Below are 23,178 nucleotides of genomic sequence, written 5' to 3' on the forward strand. Positions count from 1 at the left end.
GTATTGTGTTGAAAGTGTTTGCAAGGCCAAGGTAGGCTGTATGGACTGCCTTTCCCCAACAATGGCCTAAGTGACCAATTTGAAGATGTCAACCCAGCACAAAAGGCATGATCTGCCCCTGACCAAGCCAAAATGGGATGGGTACAATGTCTGCATGTCCCCTATATCTTTGTTTATGAGCTCAATTATGATCCTCTCCATAGATTTGCAGACTACACTTGTTAAGCTTATGGGGCAGCAATTAACAGGGTCTGTAGAGGCACTGCCTTTGTGCAGATGTGCACAACTGGACCCTAACCAGGCTGTTGTGCACACTATGGAAATGTAAAGCAGTGATAGGACTAAAGCCCAGGATACAGACCACCACAGTGAAAGTACTGAAACACTACACTAGACAGTGCTACAGTGTTAGGTCAGTATGAACGGATGTTGACAATTGTGTGCAAAGTATCCCATGCAAAACCTGCAGGCACAGTATACTCCCTGTTTTGTTCACACAAAAAGCATTCGGACAGTAACTACACAACATGGCACAGAACACACAACCATAAACTGGAGGTATTTGTTGAAGGTCACACTCATCCACAAATGTGATGGGCTGCAGAGTTCAACATATGTAAAGCCCACACTGGGCAAGTGTGTGTGAAGGGGGGTAAGTGTGTATGAAAGAAACATCCCTTTTGGCAACTGGGAAAACACACCACAGGATGATCATTCCACTTTCTAAACTCTGATGATGTCAGCACCCTATAAGTATATCAGGGGAAAGGAAATCCCCCAGTAATGCGAATAGCGCGCTGTGCTAATGCGTCCGTCTCTAGTGTCTTAACATAGTTAGGTAGGGGTTTGAATCCAGCAGGTGGCAAGTGTGTGTGAAGGGGGTAAGTGTGTATGATTGATATATCCCTTCTGGCAACTGGGAAAACACACTACAGGATGCACATACCCATTTCTAAATGATATCACAATTATGTATGGCTTTTGATTACAGACATGCCATGTGTGTTGTGCACACACAGAATGCCCATGTGTGTGGGTTGTCCCTCACAATAATGCATGACATTGATTACACCGGTTATGGCAATGAACACATGATGTATGTGTGTGCCAAATACACATATGTACCTGTGACTTTCAATAGTTACCATGTGTGATGCCTGCCACATGTGAATACATGGTATTTGCACACGGTAACATTATGACCGTGGTGTTCTGTGCAGATGCTGCATGTGGGATGTGTATATACAGTGTGAGATGTAGATGCTATCAGCCTAGTAGTGAGGGATGCACACCTGGTCTGGGGCATAAAGTCTACATGTTGTTGATGTACAGGAGCTGCATGTTCTCACCTGTTGTGGGAGTGGTAAGACAGTATTCCATAGCAATGCAGTGACTGCATGCTAAGAACCATTCAGCTAGGGTGTTGTAGCTACACTTATTCATTAGCATTCAGTAATTTGTCGGAATCCCTGGTGAGGGTCTGATGCCAACCAAGGTCAGGGGTCTACCAGCCTGTGTCACTTGCTCAGTGATCCCTTCCATGTTCCCTATCATGTATCCCAGTGAGCGACATCCCACATCAGCTGTGGTGGCATGGACAATGACTGAGTCATATGTGTCCATGCATCTGACTGACTTGTATGTTGTTGTTACAGTTTGGCCATGTGTTTCCATCTCATACATGTGATGTACATCAATGGGTAGGGGATAGGGTTGACTGTGTACATGTGGCAGCTGTGACATTACTACATGACACACATATTCCACAACTGTACCATAGAGGTGACTGACAACTGACCTTTGCACATGCTACCGGAGTATTGAGATTACATTGGTGATTGACAGCACATAGGTCCAATGGTGAAAAGAGACATAGGTCCATAGGTTCGTACAGGGATATCTGCCCAGGGCATGTATCCACCTAGCCAGAATGTGTGTGCCTTTCAACATGCATTGTGAATCTGTCTTGCTATGCCCTTTTCCAAGGTTAGTATACTGTGCCTCTTTCTCACAGTGACACATAAGTGATACCCAGGGTAACCCTACAATGTCACATCCAGTCATTAATATCACTCTTGAAGATAGTCACTGAGTCAGTCTGCCTAACCTCTATTGGGATAATAATCAGGAATGAAGGGAGCCTCTGAGTTGTGAATGTGCCCCTCCACCATGTCCTATGTATATCACTCCTGAGGTTCAAGTATTTCCAGCGTGTATCCTGGTGGGATCTGGATATTCTGAGATGCAGCATGGCCATTACGTGAGGGTATGACCTGGCCTTCTATGTCAGGCACAGATTGCCTATGAAGAGGCAGTATGTCACTGAGTAGAGCTGCTGCTACTTTAACCAGTCAGTATGTGGCATCTGTTTGAGCACTTTGATCCCCTTGTCGAGGTACATATGTGGTAGCTCCAGTTGCTGCAGGTGTCTGGTAAGTTGCATGCTGACAGGTTCATCATAGTCAATTATGGGCATGATGAGGGATGAGTAAAGGGGCACAATGTCCTCCCCTGGCCTACATGTGGATTCCATGATGATGTGGCCCATATAACATGCTTACCTAACCACTTTGTCCATGTTGTTGTCAAATGGTAGAATGCTATCAACCTCATTACCCCAAGGTCCATAATTCCTTGGTCTGCACTTACTGGATTAACACATATGTGGTACGTTGTGGTCACTTAGTGTTTGACAAAGGGGATGACTATACTCTTGCTGTCATTCACGTTGAGGCCATGGCTGTGGCACAAGTCGTGTGTTTGCAAGAGTCCCTTTTGGAGGATGCGTGTGTTAGCTGGTGAGTTGATTATGGTGTTCGGTCTGCAGTCACCTGCGACTTAGTGAGCCACAGTACTTCCATGTTGGCCTGTACCTATGACAAATATATAATGAACATGACAGCTCCTAGGGCTGTGCCTTGTGGGACACCACTTGTACCAGGTTGGAGGCTGATATGGCTCCAGCAATTCTACCATGTGTGTTCTGCCCTTGAGCCACTGTGCAATACCCATAGTGACATAGGGGTTAATATGTACACTGGTGAGCTTCCCTAGAATGCACAAGTGGGGTATTGTATCCAAGGCTTATGCAAGGTCCAGGTAGGCTGTGTGGACCTCCTACCCCTTGACAGTGGCCTTGGTGACTGTTTCAAAGAAATCAAACAGGTTTGATAGGCAGGATTTGCCATTGACAAAGCCAAACTGTGTATGGTGACATGTCTGTAGGTCCACAATATCTAGATATGTGAGGTTCATGATGATCCTTGCCATAGCTTTGCAGACAAAGCTAGTCAGACATATGGGGTGAGTAGTGTCCAGGATCCGTGACGGCACCACCTGCATGTTGAGGGACCACTGTTGCTGTATGCCACTCTCTGGCCACATATCGTGTATTAAGGCTGGGATTGAACAGTGGTGTTATGTCTGGGTGTAGCTCTTCTTGTGGTTCATGTAGGACATAGCCTGGGACACTGTCTGGTCCCATTGATGCAGTGTTTATTGCTTTGGGAAGGGCATCTCTTACCTGAGCATCTGTGATGTCAGGGGGGGAAGCACTGTGCTGCAGACATATTTTCCCTTTTGGTGTGGTGGGAGAGAAGGCAGCATTGAACCTGTCCACTAGGATGATGGCAATGTCTGTGTGTTTTATATTTTGTATGACATATTGGATTACCTCTGAGCATATCTGGGTAGTACCACCCAGGTTACTAACATAACTACAGGCAGCCTTGTGATTATCCTCAGTGGCTTGTGGAATCCTCTCTCAAAGATGGCCTTAGACAATCATATGGGTGCCTGTAGTTGTCTTCCAATACTCATCAGTGGTGCCTTCACATTTTGGGAGGTTGTTGTATCATGTAGTGGCGTCATCCTTCTATTGTATAGTGTGTTTATGGCTGGTGTCCGGCCCAGGGCATCTGCCTTTGGAGAATTGGGTCATGCTTTCATATGTGGCTTCATGATCCATGCATTCCTGAATGTGTCCACAGAATGCCTCTATACAGGTATCTGCAGTCTGGTCCATATTTTCAACAGGCCTTGGGCCTTTGAAGGTTTCCACATCATTTATGAGCGCTGTGCACTTGCTTGACATGAGCTGTTGACAGACGTGCCGCCCTCCAGACAGAGCAAGGTGAGGGTCACAGTCAGCTACCTGTTGGGTGATAGAATGTGCCACATAACACAGGCACACAGGTCACTCCACAGCAAGTACAGCTATGGGGCAGACATTGTCCATGCTGGTGCAAACAACCTGAGATGTACCTCCCTGGACCACATGGAAAGAGACACAGAGGAGCTCTTACAGCACCCTCTCAAACTCAGGACTCCCACACAGCCTTCATGCTGACACAGGAGAGTTTAGATTACTCTGCAAACACCATCATACTGGGTGATGCCAGCTACCCAAACATAGACTGTGAACATTACACAAGCCACAATACCCAAGCACTAAGGTTCCCATTGATCAGACATTCTTTGGCTATGGAACAGGTAACCAACCTTCCCACAAGAGGGGCAGATATACTAGAGCTAATCTTTACAAACATGAGTACAAACTGCTCACCACTGGGAGTATATCCCTCATTGTTGCAATCAAACCATATACTAATCACACTGGAGTTCTGGATCCCCACATATGCAAACCTCCAACACATCGATGTGTGTGTGTGGGAAATGTCCCTATTAGCAACCGTGACAGTATCGTACAGGATGCAGATCCCCCTTTTGAAACACTGATGATGTCAGGACTGTATAACTATATCACCTGTAGTAAAGTCCTCCAGTAATTTGCATAGCGGCTCTGCTAATGCTCTTTCTTCAGTGTCATAACGTAGTTAGGTAGGGGTTTGAATCCTGCAAAGGGAATGTATGTGTGTTAGTATGAGTGTGGTTTATGTGTGTGCACTATGCTGGGAGGGTTAACTCCCTTTTGCCAACTGGGAGAACACACTACAGGGTGCACATCCCTCCTCCTACACACAGATGATGTCAGCACCCTCTAAGTACAGCATTAGTAAAGATTTCTCCAGCTACTGCAAATAGCACACTCTGCTAATGTGTCTGTTTCTACTGTCATTGCACAGTTAGGTATGGGTTTGAATCTTGCAAATAGAAAGTATGTGTTTTACTGTTGGTGGGGTTAGTGTGTGTGCACAATGATGGGGTGGGATGTGGCTTTTGCCACATGGGGCTATGCACTGCAGGGTGGTCATTACCCTTAACAAGCAGTGATGTTGATAGCACCCTATACAAACTGCACCTCAGGCAATCAGAGTCCCATACAGCCACATGCTCAGGAGAGCTGGACCTCAGCACTGACATACATGGACATGCTGGAGGGGCATATTCCTAACCGAGAGGCTCCCTTCACTCTGTAATGAGCTCACACTACTGGTTAGGCAGAGTCCCTCATTGACTCTCTTCCATAGGAATCTGGATGAGTGGATGGAGATCATAGTTGTACTCCAAGTATCACTTCTATGTCACTGTTAGACAGAGGCACAGTATACTAAAGTCGGACAAGGGCATAGCAGCATAACTTGTAATTGGGTGGCAAAAGACAAACACATTCTACTAGGCTTACCAATGCCCTAGGGCAAATAGCCTAGTATGAACCTATGAACTGTTCATTCTCAACTGTTCGAGCTCATTACAGACTGAAGGGAGCCTCTCGGTTAGGAATATGCCCCTCCAGCATGTCCATGTATGTTCTATTCAGTCACTTACCGCTTGCTCAGAGGTGACCTTTGCCTAACATACAAGGCCATGTCAAACCCAGATTTGATGAATATGCTTCACCTCATAAAATCTAGATCCATCAGAGCCACAAGGGCGGGAGACTTAAACCTCGACACAGCTATTAATAGGACGTGCTGGAGGGATAGATTCATCACCCAAAGACTCCCTATGCTGTGGAACAAAATCCCGGTATATGTGAGGCAGAGCACCTCGCTGGCCTTGTTCAAGAGAAATCTTGACCAATGGATGGGAGATCGCAGATATACCCCAGGGATTACCTCAGTGTCACTGCTCGACAGAGGCACAGCAAAATAATGGGTATAGTTCCCCATACTAAAGGGGTGGCGTAAGCCACAAAATGATGGGCTGGGCTTGTAAATGCCCTCGGGCAGATAGCCTAGTATGAACCTATGAACATGTGTGTACTGCTATAGTACTTCTGCCATATGTTGCATGTGTGTGTGTTGTGGGGGATGCACAGGTAATGGCCAGATACTTCTGCACAGGTGACACGTCTGACACATTCTGGGTGTTCATCCATACATACTGGATGTGTGCTGCCATCCAACCCTGTGATGTGGACACACATTACTCAGCCTGGATATACATATCCGAACAACACCACAAGCACAGTACACTACCTTGCTATGTATGCATGTAATTACACAGTTATTCAGTAGTTATGACAGTGATGCTATCCATGCAGCCCACTGGGCCAGTGGAAGCCACAACACACACCGCCAGCACTTTTGCATATGCTTACCACAGACATCCCACATACTGCATGTACTGTGCACACAGATATCTAACCCAGAACAACTGCACACCACTTATTAATCCTGTCCAGTGGACTACAGATACAGGCATATTGTATAACAATAGTAGGAGGCTACTGCAGCACAGGGCAGATTCACATGACGGGAAGGCATCTGTTGTCTGCAGTGTTAAGATGCTTCACATTCACCAAATGCACAGATATTGGCAACATTGTTGCAGACAGTTTAGGTGCAGGTACCCCCCCATTGTCCTACACACGTGTTATTAGTTATCCCAGATGACTGTAACCTCCATATCCTCTCACATGTCCAGGTGAGAGCCACCCTCATCATTGCAGAACACATATCATCACTGTTACGAAATGGTATCCCTGGATGTGTGCTACATTCACCCCTGGAGGACATAGCACCACATGACAGACTGATATTAATCCCTGGCCATACTGCAGGATATGTACCTGAACAGTGCCATACATACACAGTGGTCCCACACCAATGAGGTGGAACCTCTACTGACCCTGGGAACTACTGCATCATATGCACAACTGGCCTTGTGTTCTAAGCTATGGAAGTGTTAGTTATGGCCCACATGTACAACAATATTACATATGTTTATATTTCATGACTATGTACACACAACCTATCTCATGGACATACCTATAGATAGTGAACTATGATACATTTGGAGGTGTCACAGTATACACAGGATTAACCTGCTACTTTGCATTACCTGTGTTTGTGGCAGCTGTTGCTGTGCCAGTGGTGCTGCTTGCTGCTTGCTCCTTGCTGCTTGCTGCTTGCTGCTGCTTTTGCTGCTGGCAGTCCTAATATTTGTTTGGTTGTTTGGTTGTTTGGTTGTTTTCTCTGTCTCTCTCTCTCTCTCTTTATCCATAGTGTTTGTGCAATGAATGTATTGCGTGAGTGTAGTGTGGGTACTCAATGCTTTTGTAGGTATCTGCATAGGTCCATGTGATGGCCTCTGCACCAATTGTAAGGCAGCATTTGCTAATTGCATGCAGCTGGGTGTGTACTGATTGCATGTCTCACTGTGATTTCAGGACACTGCTATAAAAGGGTATGTGAGATAGGCGTTGCCCTTTCAGATTGTAGGGCGTGGACCATGCTGGTATGCTGTTGACAGTGTTTTGTGAGTGTGAAGGTTAGTACATCTCCCATGCTTCATGCTGTGTTGTAGATTCAGGTTGCTGCATTTATCTTGCCTGTTCCCTGTAGTGAGTGTGTATGCATACTGACACCTACAACTATATGTCATATGTATTGCTATATAAATATATATATATCTGTGTACATATACATACTTTCATATATGTACATTAGCTGACATTATTGGGTACAAGTTAACAATTAGCAGGGCTGTTTCTGTTAACAATAGAGTTGGGAGGGTGGCCTAATGGTTAAGGTGTTTGCCTTTCAAGCACAAGATGAAGGGTTTGAGTCTCACAAAAGACAACTAACTAGGCTTAAAATGGCTCGCAAGGGCAGTTAGCTTAGTACTAATCTATGAACCTATGAACACTACACTAGTATGGGAATCCAGTAATTGGGACTATAAAAGTCTGCATGACATGCTTTGGGTAGTAGACATACTATATTGCCTTTATCTTCATTCCTACTATTACATGTTCCACTTATTTAGCACTATATTCCTGTATGAGAGTCATGGCTTAGTGGTAGGTCATACAGACTAGTGTTACAATGGTCTTGTGGTAGGGCCTACTAGTATGCTCATATTCTGCTTTTGAGTTGAGTATAGGGCCTATCAATCAAAGTGCTGGAGGCACCTTTAAGCAGTTAAAGGGCTTAGTATGTCTCACAGGAGCCAGGCTGTGTTGCAGATTCACGTTGCTGCATATATCTTCACTGTTTCCTGTAGTGAGTGTGTATGGCTACTGAGACCTACAACTATATTTCATATGTATTAATATATATTTATATATATGTATGTGTAGATATACATACCTTCACATATGTACATTACCTTACGTTACTATGTACAAGCTAACAGGTAGCAGGGCTGTTTCTGTTCACACTGAACTAGTATGGGAATCCAGTAATTTGGCCATTAAAACTCTACCTGACATGCTTTGGATAGTACATCTCCTATATTGCCTTTATACTGATTCCTACTATTACATGTTATATTTATTTTAGCACTGTGCTCTTGTAAAGCAGGCATGGCTTAGTGGTAGGTCATACAGACTAATGTTACCAAGGTCCTGGGTTCGAGACTGACAGTGGGAATTTATTTTTCTTAGCAAACTTTCAAACTGAGTACAGGACCTGTCAATCAAAGTGCCATAAAGGCACTTTTAAGCACTTTAAACCAGGTCTGCTGCTTTGCTGAGCTCACGATGCGCACTGGCGGTGAGCTTCTAACACAAGCGCACACCGCTAATTTCTTTGAAAGAAAAGAAAAAGGGGTGACAGGAAAGTGGTGAAAAGGGGTCACAAAGAGGGTAAGACAGTAGGGAAACAAGCGTGGGATTTGCAGGAGGGATGTAGGTACGGCCCATAGATGCCCATGTCTTTGGCAGCAACAGCTGTGCATTTCCATGTATTTTGGTGAGACATTGGAAACCTTTCACCCCTGAGAGAGGTGTCAGGACAACATTAATATTTGTTGTAGAGCCAATTGTAATTAACTGTTTCAATGTCAAGCAGACATGTGTGCGACATGGACAGCTATGTATGGGGCGTAATTTTTTTGTGGGTACAGAGTGCCCTTTTTTTTCAGGTGAGAGTGGTATGTCAGGTGAAGGAAGTCAGTATAGCTGGGGAGGTAGGTTGGGTAGGTTAACAGACAAGACAGACAAGACGCATACAGGGGCGGTGTATGACACACGTGAGGGGGTTACACAATTGACGGGGACGGAGGTTGGGATTTCCAAGATGCATGAGCCCACAGATGGCAACAGTGGAACTGATATCCCCACCCATAGGTAGTTGCCACTGTTCCTTCACAGCCCAGGATGGGGCTGTGCTGGGGGCTGTGTAGGCGGGGCAACAGCCGGGGCCGTTAGCTGTGCCACACGAGCCTCAAGCTGGCGTAGGGGCCCAAGAACAGAGTCTTGGATCTCCCTTCGCACCACAGACCGGACACCTTGGAGGGTGAGTGGACGAACCCCTCCGGCCACACTTGCAGAGGGGGGACCGGCCCCATCCCCTGCAGCGCTTCCACCCGAAGGTGGCACAGGGCCACCGGAGGGGGGTCCGGCCTGGGCACTAGTGCCAGGTGCAGGCGCCAGCTGAGGTGGGAGAGGTGGGTCCGCTGGGACCCGCCTTCCCAAGCGTTCTAGGTTTGTGAGTTGTTATGTCAGTTTGGGTTAGTGGCATTTTATTCCATTCAGATTAGTTGTAACAGCATGCATTGGTATTCCCATCAAACAAACACCCAGATATTAACACCATTGTACAAGGGGCCTATCAATATCACATGCATTATTTGAACAGAAATACACAGTCAAACAACATGCAGGGTTGATTAATGGCAACAGGCCATCAGATTTGCAGGTATGAACAGGGCACATGCACGAACAGACATGCATATATTTTTGAAATGGACAAATGTCCATGATTAATGAATTGTTCACATACCATTATTTAGTGGGTGTTGTTATATGGAATTATAGGGTTGGGCGGAGATAGAAAGTGATGACACATTCATATGTTACACATTGATTTACATTTGTAATAGGTACACAATTAAGTTGAGGCTGATGTTTCAAAATAAATTTTATTTGACTGTCAAGCTACACCTGTTACAAATACATCACTATCCTACTTATTTTGAATTTGATCAGATACATCATCCTGCTACACTTTGATGACAGGACAGGGGACAACTATGACTGTTTAGTCTGTCAGATAATCATTCATTCTATCTGCAAATTGTTTACTGTGATCACCATATACAGCATTTGGCCTAGACATTCCAGATTCTGACACACTGAAATCAGTTTGGGATATTAAGTTGTACTTCCCACATGCATTTAGTTCTGTAGAAACACACTGGGGCTACTATATTCAGGGGTTATTACTACTTTATTTATTCATACATGACCCTTTCTGTCACTCTCACACATCCTGCAACTTCTCAGTTCAGGTTGCTACTTCTAGGCTTTGTTCACATGTTAGACTGGTGGTGATTCAAACACTTTACAACAGCCTCACTTCTGTCATGATTCAGCATTTCAACAGGGGATATATCTCACATTTGACTACCTCAGATTCTGAAGCTGTACTCTCGAGACTACTGCAGGTTACACTATTTTAATTAATGGTGGGACATCTGTATTACAGCACTGTTTAATTCTATCAATTATATTTCCAGTTACACTTGCATACTGATGAACTTGTTGCAGCCATACCTGCAGACTTACAATTCCTGCTTGCACATTATATTACTTTTAATCAATACACTGCAGTGTTCTGATACATGCTACAGTACAATATTTATTTACAAGTAATGGGTGGGGTTACTAACCTGCATGGTGGTGCAGCCGCACCAGCCTACGGCCATACATGTCGCGATTCGCAGAGCGGACACCTGCAGCTGTAATATGAAAGAAGTAATATTGGACTACACATCTCCATGGTATCGGCCAGTTGAAATCCTTACATACATAAGCAAAATGTAACTTACTCAGTAGTGGGGCGTTGGGCATATCCCGGGCCTCCTGAATCCATTTGGTCAACTGGTCTTCCTTGCGTCACTTCAGGTCCGCATGGTGGTGACGGACCTGCTCACCAGTGCGTGGAATGCCAGTAGCACTGGTCAGATCACGAGCCAACTGGTCCCATGCCTCTGCCCTATACGCTCCCCATGAGACCTGGCCCTGCGTGAGTTGGGCCTCGTGATGATGGACAAGGAGCCAGACCATGTATCTGGACTCCTCAACGCCCCAACGCTGTGCTCGAAAGCAACGTCCCTCACCTACTCCACTCATTCTAACTGCAGGTCTGTTCTACAATCGTTTCTGCTGTGTATTCCCGCCTATGGGGCTTATATATGCCGCTTTTCCCGCACATTTCTCTGATTGGCCGTTTTGGAATTGTATCTACTTCACTGAAAATGCTTTATCATGCTCCATTCTGGATTTTATCCCATCTATATGCTATTTCTGCCTTTCTAGGTATTGCTGTCATGGCTTAGTGATTTAGTACCTTGACGCTAGTGCATGGTATCCTGGGTTCGAATCTGACAACTGATTTTTGATTTTCCTGAAAGATATGAGTTGAGGACCTGTCAATCAAACATGCCAAAAGCACTTTTAAGCACTTAAAACCAGGTCTGCGCTTGGCGTTTAGCTAACGCACTGGCAGTTAGCTTGTGGGAGCGGCGCGCAAACGGTGTGTGCTGGGATAAACCTTAATTGGCTAGTGACACACATGTTCAGCTAAGCACAGCTAGTTGCAAACGGTTTCAGCCTATTAAACCGGTGCTTAGCAACGGGCATGCAGTTTGCAGCTTTTTAAACACTACTCAGCTACGGGCACTCTGTCTCACAGCAGCTTAGCTATCAGTACATTTCTGGCTATTTTTATTATTGTGTTACATCGGAATATCTGCTCCATTTCATTCCATTTTACAAAAGGGAATACATTTACATTTGTACAATACTGTCAGGGGGCTTTTTCGTGCTTATTTACAAAAAAAAAAAGGTTGTTGTGGGGGCTCGAACCCCACCTGCCTACTCTTAGGCCGGCAACTCTACCGCTAAGCTATTACTTCTTGGCTTACTTTGCATATTTAGTTCTTATATCCTTTTCCACTGACTGCTAACTGTGATTGCGCTAGTAGCACACCCGCGCACACGGGAGCACACAGTAGCAAACATTTGCGGGGTTTAAAAAAAAAAAAAGGTTTTAATTTAATTTTATAACATCTCTTCACTTTATACAGTGATGGTCTATCGGGGCATGTGTTGTGTAGTGTGTTTATTCACATTTCCATGGCCTCTCTCGTAGCTGTTTACTTTCAGCCATTCTAGTCTTCCGGGGGCGTGTCCGCTTGCAGGGCTTAGCCTACAGACATGCCCCCTACTCTCTTACACGGATCGTGTAAGAGTTGCTAGTGTGATTCAGCATGCCTCATGCACCTCATGCATATGCATGACATGCTGACATCACACAGTTTCACTGCAGCCTCCGTGTAAGAGTTATAACTCTTACACGGAGGCTTCCTGAATTTGGCCCTAAGTCTAATAAAGAGCAAATTACCTCAATATGCCTTGCTGTAAAAGATGAAGACTGTACTAAAAATTCACGAATTGTATTTATCCCATAGTCATTCGGAATTACTGTAAACAACGAGGTAATGTCTAAGGTTACAAGAAGTATATCTTTGTTAACATCAGAGTCATCTAAACCACTATACCATTGCTTCAATTTTAATATAAAATCTATAGTGTCTTTTAACACTGTATTGCAAGCAGATAAAAATGGATATAACTGCTTCTGTAAATATACTGAGATTGGCTCCGTTATCCAACCATTTCCCGAAACAATCGGGCGCATAGGAGGATCATGCCAAGACTTATGAATTTTCGGGATGCCATATAACTGTGGAATAGTAGGACAAGTAACTGTAAAGTAGTGGAACAAATCTAAATCTATATCACCAGACACCTGTAGATCAAAAATAAACATGTTGATATCACTAATACATTTTTTAACATCTATACGTGTTATAACTTTAAACACTAAAGTGTCTAGCAATAATTCAGATACAGAAGAAAAATATTTTGCTTTGTCCATCAACACAGTGGCACCCCCTTTATCCGCCTGCTTAATCACAATATTTGAGTTAGCCCGCAGCTCCTTAAGGGCTATAAACTCAGAATAAGACAAATTATAATCCTTGTAATTAGTTTTAGAATAAAGACATCTCAAGTCTTTCTCACACAAATCATGAAATTCAGTTACAACAGGAGGATTAATAGGAATAAATGTGCTACGTCTTTTGCAACTGACTTGCATAGAACTAGTATGCGTAAATAATAATTTCAAACTTAAATTCCTAGTGAATTGTTTAAGGTCTACTAACGCACTCACAATATCATCAGAAGTAGCAGGTATAAACCCAAGTCCCTTTTGTAAAAGTCTAAAATGTACAGCCTCTAGAACAAAGGCAGAAAGATTTAGACAACTTGCCACTATCTTCGGACTATTTTCAGCTGTTTTACTGTTCTGGTGTTCTTTCGTTTCGTCGAGTATGTTGTTTGTCTCGTAGTTGACCTTCCTCGCGAAGCAGAACGCTCCTTTACTTTTTCCGCTTGACTTAACTGAAAAGGTTTTTGAAAGAAGGTAAGAACAGACTGATGTGCGTCCTTTGCTTCATCAATCTTATTAACTACAACAGCATTACCTCCATTCGTAGATACACCCACATCGCCATTTCTATTCTATGTCTGTGACGTGGGTATAGTGGAGGTAGGCGTGGTTACAACTCTACCGCTGACAGAACTCTTCTCACAACGAATAGACTGTGAAGTTAACTCAGGAAAGTCATCCAGACTATCCAGAGGAGGCTTTTGTGAAACAGAAGCAACAGCGTCATTAATAACATTTTTAGCCATCAGAATATTATTTTTTGGCCACGAAAAAATATGGCCTTTTTGAAAATCCCCCATATCTCTTAATAATTTCCGTTTCTTAACAGCTTCCAAACGATCATCTAACGCATGTAGTCTGTCTATCATTTGCTGATAGGCTGAAGACAATTTCTTAAAGCACGGCATCACAGTTAAGTCATTTTCCATGCTCACTATTTCCTGCCTCATTCCCTCCTCAATTGAAGAGAAGAACTCGTTCATTAAAGTCATATACTCAAGACTCAATTGTAAATTCAGTTGTTGCCATTGTTTAAGCAATTCAGGGTAGGCATTGCCATAAGAGGGCATTTTCAACACTCTTAGCCCCCGAGGTGCTATACCCCTATCTAGATATGCCATAAAGCTAAAACGCTGCCACTGTAGGTGCTTATAAGCACCCACATTTCTTTCTAAAAGATGTAGCTTTTTATCAAACTCCACTGAATCTGCCACCGACATTGAAGAAACCACTTCCAAACTTATATATGTTGTAGAAACGAATTGCAGTAACGGATTAACATCACTCGCCAGTAGCGTTTTCAAAGTACGAGTAGTCTCCATATAGGCTGTAGAAGGCTGTAGAAGGCTCTCAAAGAATCACTCAACAAAACAGCTACAGATAAATTCATATACAATCCACTGTATCAGTAAATCCAAGAAATAACAAGAACGCTGAGCAAAAAAAACACTTTTATAGCAAAACAAAGCTTTCAGGTATTACACCCTTTCTCAATGTTTAGTACAGGTATAATTTAAAATACACATTTATATAGGAGCCATAGAGTCACATGACATACAGCCCAAACATCATGTGAACAGGTTAAAGAGATAATACAAGCTAATGTACACATTGATATCCATGTTCTAAAATCACTCATACACATATATATTTTTAACAATCTAAAAACATGATACAATTATAGTTTCATTTCAACTTAACACGCTGTATCTTAGTTAGTACAGGCTTAAGGGAGACAGCAGAGTTCAGACCTGGTTGATTATCCGCTGACATTCTGACAATCCATTCAAATTCTTTAACCTCTAACCAATTACCCATATCCCCTCCTCTAATGGATGAACAAACAGCATCAATTACTCTAAACTTAAACCTATGACACGAACCATACATATTAATATGCTTAAATAATGCATTATTTTCACAAGCCCTTCTGATCAAAGACTGGTGTTCTATTATGCGTTCGTTCAATTTTCTAGTGGTTTTGCCAATATAGTATGAGCTACACACAGTACAAATCGCTAAATAAACCCCATTACTAGTATTGCATGTGGCCGACACATCAAACGTATATTTTTTGTGTGTTATTGGATGCACAAAAATGCTATTGTCTACTGTTGTAGATAAAATATCAATGCAACAAGAACAATTACCACAACGATAAGTACCTTTCCTCCTAAAAGTACAAGTTGAATCTAATTCAACATTAAAATCTTTGTAACATAACATACTTTTTATTGTCCTCATGTTCTTATAAGCAAACATAGGTCTATCATCTAGAACTGCCTTAACTTCATTAGATGCCATCAATACTGTCCAATATTTACTAATAATATTCTTAACTAACCTTGTTTTAGTATTATATGAAGTTAGATATCTAAGCTTCTGTTCCCTACTCTCATTAGGACGAGCACTATTCAAATGTTCATTAGTTGAAAAAAATATAGGTTTATATGTAGTAGACCTATTTGTTTCTACTGTAGTCTTAGCATCATTCAATATCAAAGGATTGTAACCACTATTCAAAAATTCTTGATATGCCTCATCCAGCTGTTTCATAAAACAAGAATCATCCGTGTTAAGTCTACTAATCCTACCAAACTGTGCCGTAACAATACTTTTAAAAACATGTGGAGTGTGCATGCTAGAACCATGTAAATACCTCCCAGCATTAACTTCCTTTCTAAAAACACTTGTATTCATTATACCATTATCAAGATTTATACTAACATCCAAGAAGTTTATTAAACTACTGGAAAATTCCATTTTACATTTTAAAAAACTAGCTGTGTTATTTAAATAACACAAATATTCATGTAACTCTACTGAAGACCCCTTCCAAATCAAAAAACAATCATCAACAAATCTCTGGTAAAAACATACATTAGAATTTACAAATTCTCTACCATCAAATATATATAATTTCTCCCATTGATGCAAAACTAAGTTTGCATAAGTGTTCGCTACTGGTGTGCCCATAGCTACACCAGTAAGTTGTAGATACAACTGTTTATTAAACAAAAACACATTATTAGACAACACTAAGTCTAATAAAGAGCAAATTACCTCAATATGCCTTGCTGTAAAAGATGAACACTGTACTAAAAATTCACGAATTGTATTTATCCCATAGTCATTCGGAATTACTGTAAACAACGAGGTAATGTCTAAGGTTACAAGAAGTATATCTTTGTTAACATCAGAGTCATCTAAACCACTATACCATTGCTTCAATTTTAATATAAAATCTATAGTGTCTTTTAACACTGTATTGCAAGCAGATAAAAATGGATATAACTGCTTCTGTAAATATACTGAGATTGGCTCCATTATCCAACCATTTCCCGAAACAATCGGGCACATAGGAGGATCATGCCAAGACTTATGAATTTTCGGGATGCCATATTACTGTGGAATAGTAGGACAAGTAACTGTAAAGTAGTGGAACAAATCCAAATCTATATCACCAGACAACTGTAGATCAAAAATAAACATGTTGATATCACTAATACATTTTTTAACATCTATACGTGTTATAACTTTAAACACTAAAGTGTATAGCAATAATTCAGATACAGAAGAAAAATATTTTGCTTTGTCCATCAACACAGTGGCACCCCCTTTATCCGCCTGCTTAATCACAATATTTGAGTTAGCCCGCAGCTCCTTAAGGGCTATAAACTCAGAATAAGACAAATTATAATCCTTGTAATTAGTTTTAGAATAAAGACATCTCAAGTCTTTCTCACACAAATCATGAAATTCAGTTACAACAGGAGGATTAATAGGAATAAATGTGCTACGTCTTTTGCAACTGACTTGCATAGAACTAGTATGCGTAAATAATAATTTCAAACTTAAATTCCTAGTGAATTGTTTAAGGTCTACTAACGCACTCACAATATCATCAGAAGTAGCAGGTATAAACCCAAGTCCCTTTTGTAAAAGTCTAAAATGTACAGCCTCTAGAACAAAGGCAGAAAGATTTAGACAACTTGCCACTATCTTCGGACTATTTTCAGCTGTTTTACTGTTCTGGTGTTCTTTCGTTTCGTCGAGTATGTTGTTTGTCTCGTAGTTGATCTTCCTCGCGAAGCAAAATGCTCCTTTACTTTTTCCGCTTGACTTAACTGAAAAGGTTTTTGAAAGAAGGTAAGAACAGACTGATGTGCATCCTTTGCTTCATCAATCTTATTAACTACAACAGCATTACCTCCATTCGTAGATACACCCACATCGCCATTTCTATTCTATGTCTGTGACGTGGGTATAGTGGAGGTAGGCGTGGTTACAACTCTACCGCTGACAGAACTCTTCTCACAACGAATAGACTGTGAAGTTAACTCAGGAAAGTCATCCAGACTATCCAGAGGAGGCTTTTGTGAAACAGAAGCAACAGCGTCATTAATAACATTTTTAGCCATCAGAATATTATTTTTTGGCCACGAAAAAATATGGCCTTTTTGAAAATCCCCCGTATCTCTTAATAATTTCCGTTTCTTAACAGCTTCCAAACGATCATCTAACGCATGTAGTCTGTCTATCATTTGCTGATAGGCTGAAGACAATTTCTTAAAGCACGGCATCACAGTTAAGTCATTTTCCATGCTCACTATTTCCTGCCTCATTCCCTCCTCAATTGAAGAGAAGAACTCGTTCATTAAAGTCATATACTCAAGACTCAATCGTAAATTCAGTTGTTGCCATTGTTTAAGCAATTCAGGGTACGCATTGCCATAAGAGGGCATTTTCAACACTCTTAGCCCCCGAGGTGCTATACCCCTATCTAGATATGCCATAAAGCTAAAACGCTGCCACTGTAGGTGCTTATAAGCACCCACATTTCTTTCTAAAAGATGTAGCTTTTTATCAAACTCCGCTGAATCTGCCACCGACATTGAATAAACCACTTCCGAACTTATATATGTTGTAGAAACGAATTGCAGTAACGGATTAACATCACTCGCCAGTAGCGTTTTCAAAGTACGAGTAGTCTCCATATAGGCTGTAGAAGGCTGTAGAAGGCTCTCAAAGAATCACTCAACAAAACAGCTACAGATAAATTCATATACAATCCACTGTATCAGTAAATCCAAGAAATAACAAGAACGCTGAGCAAAAAAACCACCTTTATAGCAAAACAAAGCTTTCAGGTATTACACCCTTTCTCAATGTTTAGTACAGGTATAATTTAAAATACACATTTATATAGGAGCCATAGAGTCACATGACATACAGCCCAAACATCATGTGAACAGGTTAAAGAGATAATACAAGCTAATGTACACATTGATATCCATGTTCAAAAATCACTCATACACATATATATTTTTAACAATCTAAAAACATGATACAATTATAGTTTCATTTCAACTTAACACGCTGTATCTTAGTTAGTACAGGCTTAAGGGAGACAGCAGAGTTCAGACCTGGTTGATTATCCGCTGACATTCTGACAATCCATTCAAATTCTTTAACCTCTAACCAATTACCCATATCCCCTCCTCTAATGGATGAACAAACAGCATCAATTACTCTAAACTTAAACCTATGACACGAACCATACATATTAATATGCTTAAATAATGCATTATTTTCACAAGCCCTTCTGATCTCAGACTGGTGTTCTATTATGCGTTCGTTCAATTTTCTAGTGGTTTTGCCAATATAGTATGAGCTACACACAGTACAAATCGCTAAATAAACCCCATTACTAGTATTGCATGTGGCCGACACATCAAACGTATATTTTTTGTGTGTTATTGGATGCACAAAAATGCTATTGTCTACTGTTGTAGATAAAATATCAATGCAACAAGAACAATTACCACAACGATAAGTACCTTTCCTCCTAAAAGTACAAGTTGAATCTAATTCAACATTAAAATCTTTGTAACATAACATACTTTTTATTGTCCTCATGTTCTTATAAGCAAACATAGGTCTATCATCTAGAACTGCCTTAACTTCATTAGATGCCATCAATACTGTCCAATATTTACTAATAATATTCTTAACTAACCTTGTTTTAGTATTATATGAAGTTAGATATCTAAGCTTCTGTTCCCTACTCTCATTAGGACGAGCACTATTCAAATGTTCATTAGTTGAAAAAAATATAGGTTTATATGTAGTAGACCTATTTGTTTCTACTGTAGTCTTAGCATCATTCAATATCAAAGGATTGTAACCACTATCCAAAAATTCTTGATATGCCTCATCCAGCTGTTTCATAAAACAAGAATCATCCCTGTTAAGTCTACTAATCCTACCAAACTGTGCCGTAACAATACTTTTAAAAACATGTGGAGTGTGCATGCTAGAACCATGTAAATACCTCCCAGCATTAACTTCCTTTCTAAAAACACTTGTATTCATTATACCATTATCAAGATTTATACTAACATCCAAGAAGTTTATTAAACTACTGGAAAATTCCATTTTACATTTTAAAAAACTAGCTGTGTTATTTAAATAACACAAATATTCATGTAACTCTACTGAAGACCCTTCCAAATCAAAAAACAATCATCAACAAATATCTGGTAAAAACATACATTAGAATTTACAAATTCTCTACCATCAAATATATATAATTTCTCCCATTGATGCAAAACTAAGTTTGCATAAGTGTTCGCTACTGGTGTGCCCATAGCTACACCAGTAAGTTGTAGATACAACTGTTTATTAAACAAAAACACATTATTAGACAACACTAAGTCTAATAAAGAGCAAATTACCTCAATATGCCTTGCTGTAAAAGATGAACACTGTACTAAAAATTCACGAATTGTATTTATCCCATAGTCATTCAGAATTACTGTAAACAACGAGGTAATGTCTAAGGTTACAAGAAGTATATCTTTGTTAACATCAGAGTCATCTAAACCACTATACCATTGCTTCAATTTTAATATAAAATCTATAGTGTCTTTTAACACTGTATTGCAAGCAGATAAAAATGGATATAACTGCTTCTGTAAATATACTGAGATTGGCACCCTTATCCAACCATTTCCCGAAACAATTGGGCGCATAGGAGGATCATGCCAAGACTTATGAATTTTCAGGATGCCATATTACTGTGGAATAGTAGGACAAGTAACTGTAAAGTAGTGAAACAAATCCAAATCTATATCACCAGACAACTGTAGATCAAAAATAAACATGTTGATATCACTAATACATTTTTTAACATCTATACGTGTTATAACTTTAAACACTAAAGTGTATAGCAATAATTCAGATACAGAAGAAAAATATTTTGCTTTGTCCATCAACACAGTGGCACCCCCTTTATCTGCCTGCTTAATCACAATATTTGAGTTAGCCCGCAGCTCCTTAAGGGCTATAAACTCAGAATAAGACAAATTGTAATCCTTGTAATTAGTTTTAGAATAAAGACATCTCAAGTCTTCCTCACACAAATCATGAAATGCAGTTACAACAGGAGGATTAATAGGAATAAATGTGCTACGTCTTTTGCAACTGACTTGCATAGAACTAGTATGCTTAAATAATAATTTCAAACTTAAATTCCTAGTGAATTGTTTAAGGTCTACTAACGCACTCAAAATATCATCAGAAGTAGCAGGTATAAACCCAAGTCCCTTTTGTAAAAGTCTAAAATGTACAACCTCTAGAACAAAGGCAGAAAGATTTAGACAACTTGCCACTATCTTCGGACTATTTTCAGCTGTTTTACTGGGCTGGTGTTCTTTTGTTTCGTCGAGTATGTTGTTTGTCTCGTAGTTGACCTTCCTCGCGAAGCAGAATGCTCCTTTACTTTTTCCGCTTGACTTAACTGAAAAGGTTTTTGAAAGAATGGTACTAAAGCAAGTTTTTCTAATATGTATAACCATGATTACTTGGCCTTAAATGAACTTAAAAATATGCACTCAATAGAAATAAGGCCAGCTGACAAAGGTGGAGGCATTGTGATTTTAGACAAAGACTTATAACTGTGACAAATGAGATTGCTTGTAAATGATGTATATACCTACCAACACATCTCAAAGGCAGTATTGAATAGCATTGTGGAGAAAGTACCTATTTTAATTTTTGATTTGTTAATGACTAATCTTATTGATGAAGAATTTTTTAAATATTTTAATGTTGCACATCCGTTGATTCCTAGAATTTATGGTCTACCTAAAATTCACAAGAACAAATCTGCACCACCTATGAGACCCATAGCGTCTGAAGCAGTTGGTGTACAGAGCCATTATCTATTTATATTGAGAATAGCCTACATACACTCCTAGATCAATGTGTAACAATTTTAAAGGACATGAAAACTTTTTAACAGAAACTACATAATCAGTTATGAGGAGTAGATGACGATTATATTTTCGTCACACTTGATACTGAATCCCTTTTTACTTCTATTCCTAATGATTGGGGTGTGAAGACTATTAGAGATATTCTTACATCCAGGAACTGTTTTTCCCATAATAAGGTTACACTTACATGTACATTACTAGAGTTAGTCCTTGAGAATAATGTTTGTACTTTCGAAGAGGAATTCTTTTTACAGAAGGTTGGTGTGGCTATGGGCACTGCATGTGCCAATAGCTACGCCAACCTGGTGCTAGTACAATGGGAACTTACATCTATTTTATCAGAGTCCAGTCAATATGGTCAGTACATTGTGTGATATGTCCGCTTTGTGGACGATATTTTTTTGCTATGGAAAGGAAATGAGAATGCTCTAGAGGATTTCATTAGATATTTACACACAACTAACTTCTTAAAATTTACCTATCATTATTCTAAACATGAAATAGAGTTTGTAGACATTACACTAAAGAAATATGAACTTATGCAAATATATGGTGGCATTTATGTAAAAATCTACCAAGAGGAATGCCCTTTTGCATAAAAGAAGTATGCACCCACGACATATTCCACTCAATGTACTTAAAGGGCAGATATATAGAACTTTAAGACTACATACTAATGACAGAGATGCACATACATCCCTATCACAATTAAAATTAGATTTTTTAGAGAGAGATTACTCAGAAAAAGAAATAGAAAAAGGTATTAATGAAGCTTGATTACATAGGGCTGATAGGTGTAAACCATACTTTGACTATACAGCTGAAGAATCAAACACTAGCCAAGATAGAATGGTTACCAATGACAATTTTAGAGTTACTTTTCAATATTCTAGTGATATCAATGAATTTTGTGACATTATAAAGAATAACTGGAGGTTTCTACAAGATGCACCAGAATTAATTAGTATAGTTGGTACAACACCATCCTTCTCTTTTAGAAACAATAAATCCATAAAACAACACTTATGCCATAAGAAGAGTGTAAACGAAAACCTGTATGAATCTGCTAGGATAGGAACATTTCCATGCAGAAAGTGTACAGCAAGCAAATATTTATATACTAGTTCCATTTACCAACATCCCTCTTTGAGACTCACACTGAGAATGCAGTACTATGCAGACTGTAAATCAGTCAGTTTGTTTTATTTTTCTTTCTGTGAGAAATGTCACGCCTACTATGTAGGTAAAACAAACAGACAACTTAAAGACAGAGTGCTTGAGCACATCAGGGATGTGAAGAACAAGAAAGAAAACAATGCATTAGCAGTACATGTGCTACAAAATGACCCTACACATAGTTTTAGATTTTTTGTTTTACAAGTATTAGATGTAGATATTAGAGGGGGGGGACCTGAAGAATTGCACAGAAGCAGCCGAACAGAAATGGATTCTTCTGCTAAATGCTGAAAGATCTCCAGGTCTTAACAGCACTTTTTCATTAAAACCTTTTCTGAAGGCACGCCCTCTTAGGC

This window comes from Protopterus annectens, chromosome 4.part0 (genome assembly GCF_019279795.1).
Source record: "Protopterus annectens isolate FY-2018-M chromosome 4.part0, PAN1.0, whole genome shotgun sequence".
In the NCBI taxonomy this organism is placed as follows: domain Eukaryota; kingdom Metazoa; phylum Chordata; order Ceratodontiformes; family Protopteridae; genus Protopterus; species Protopterus annectens.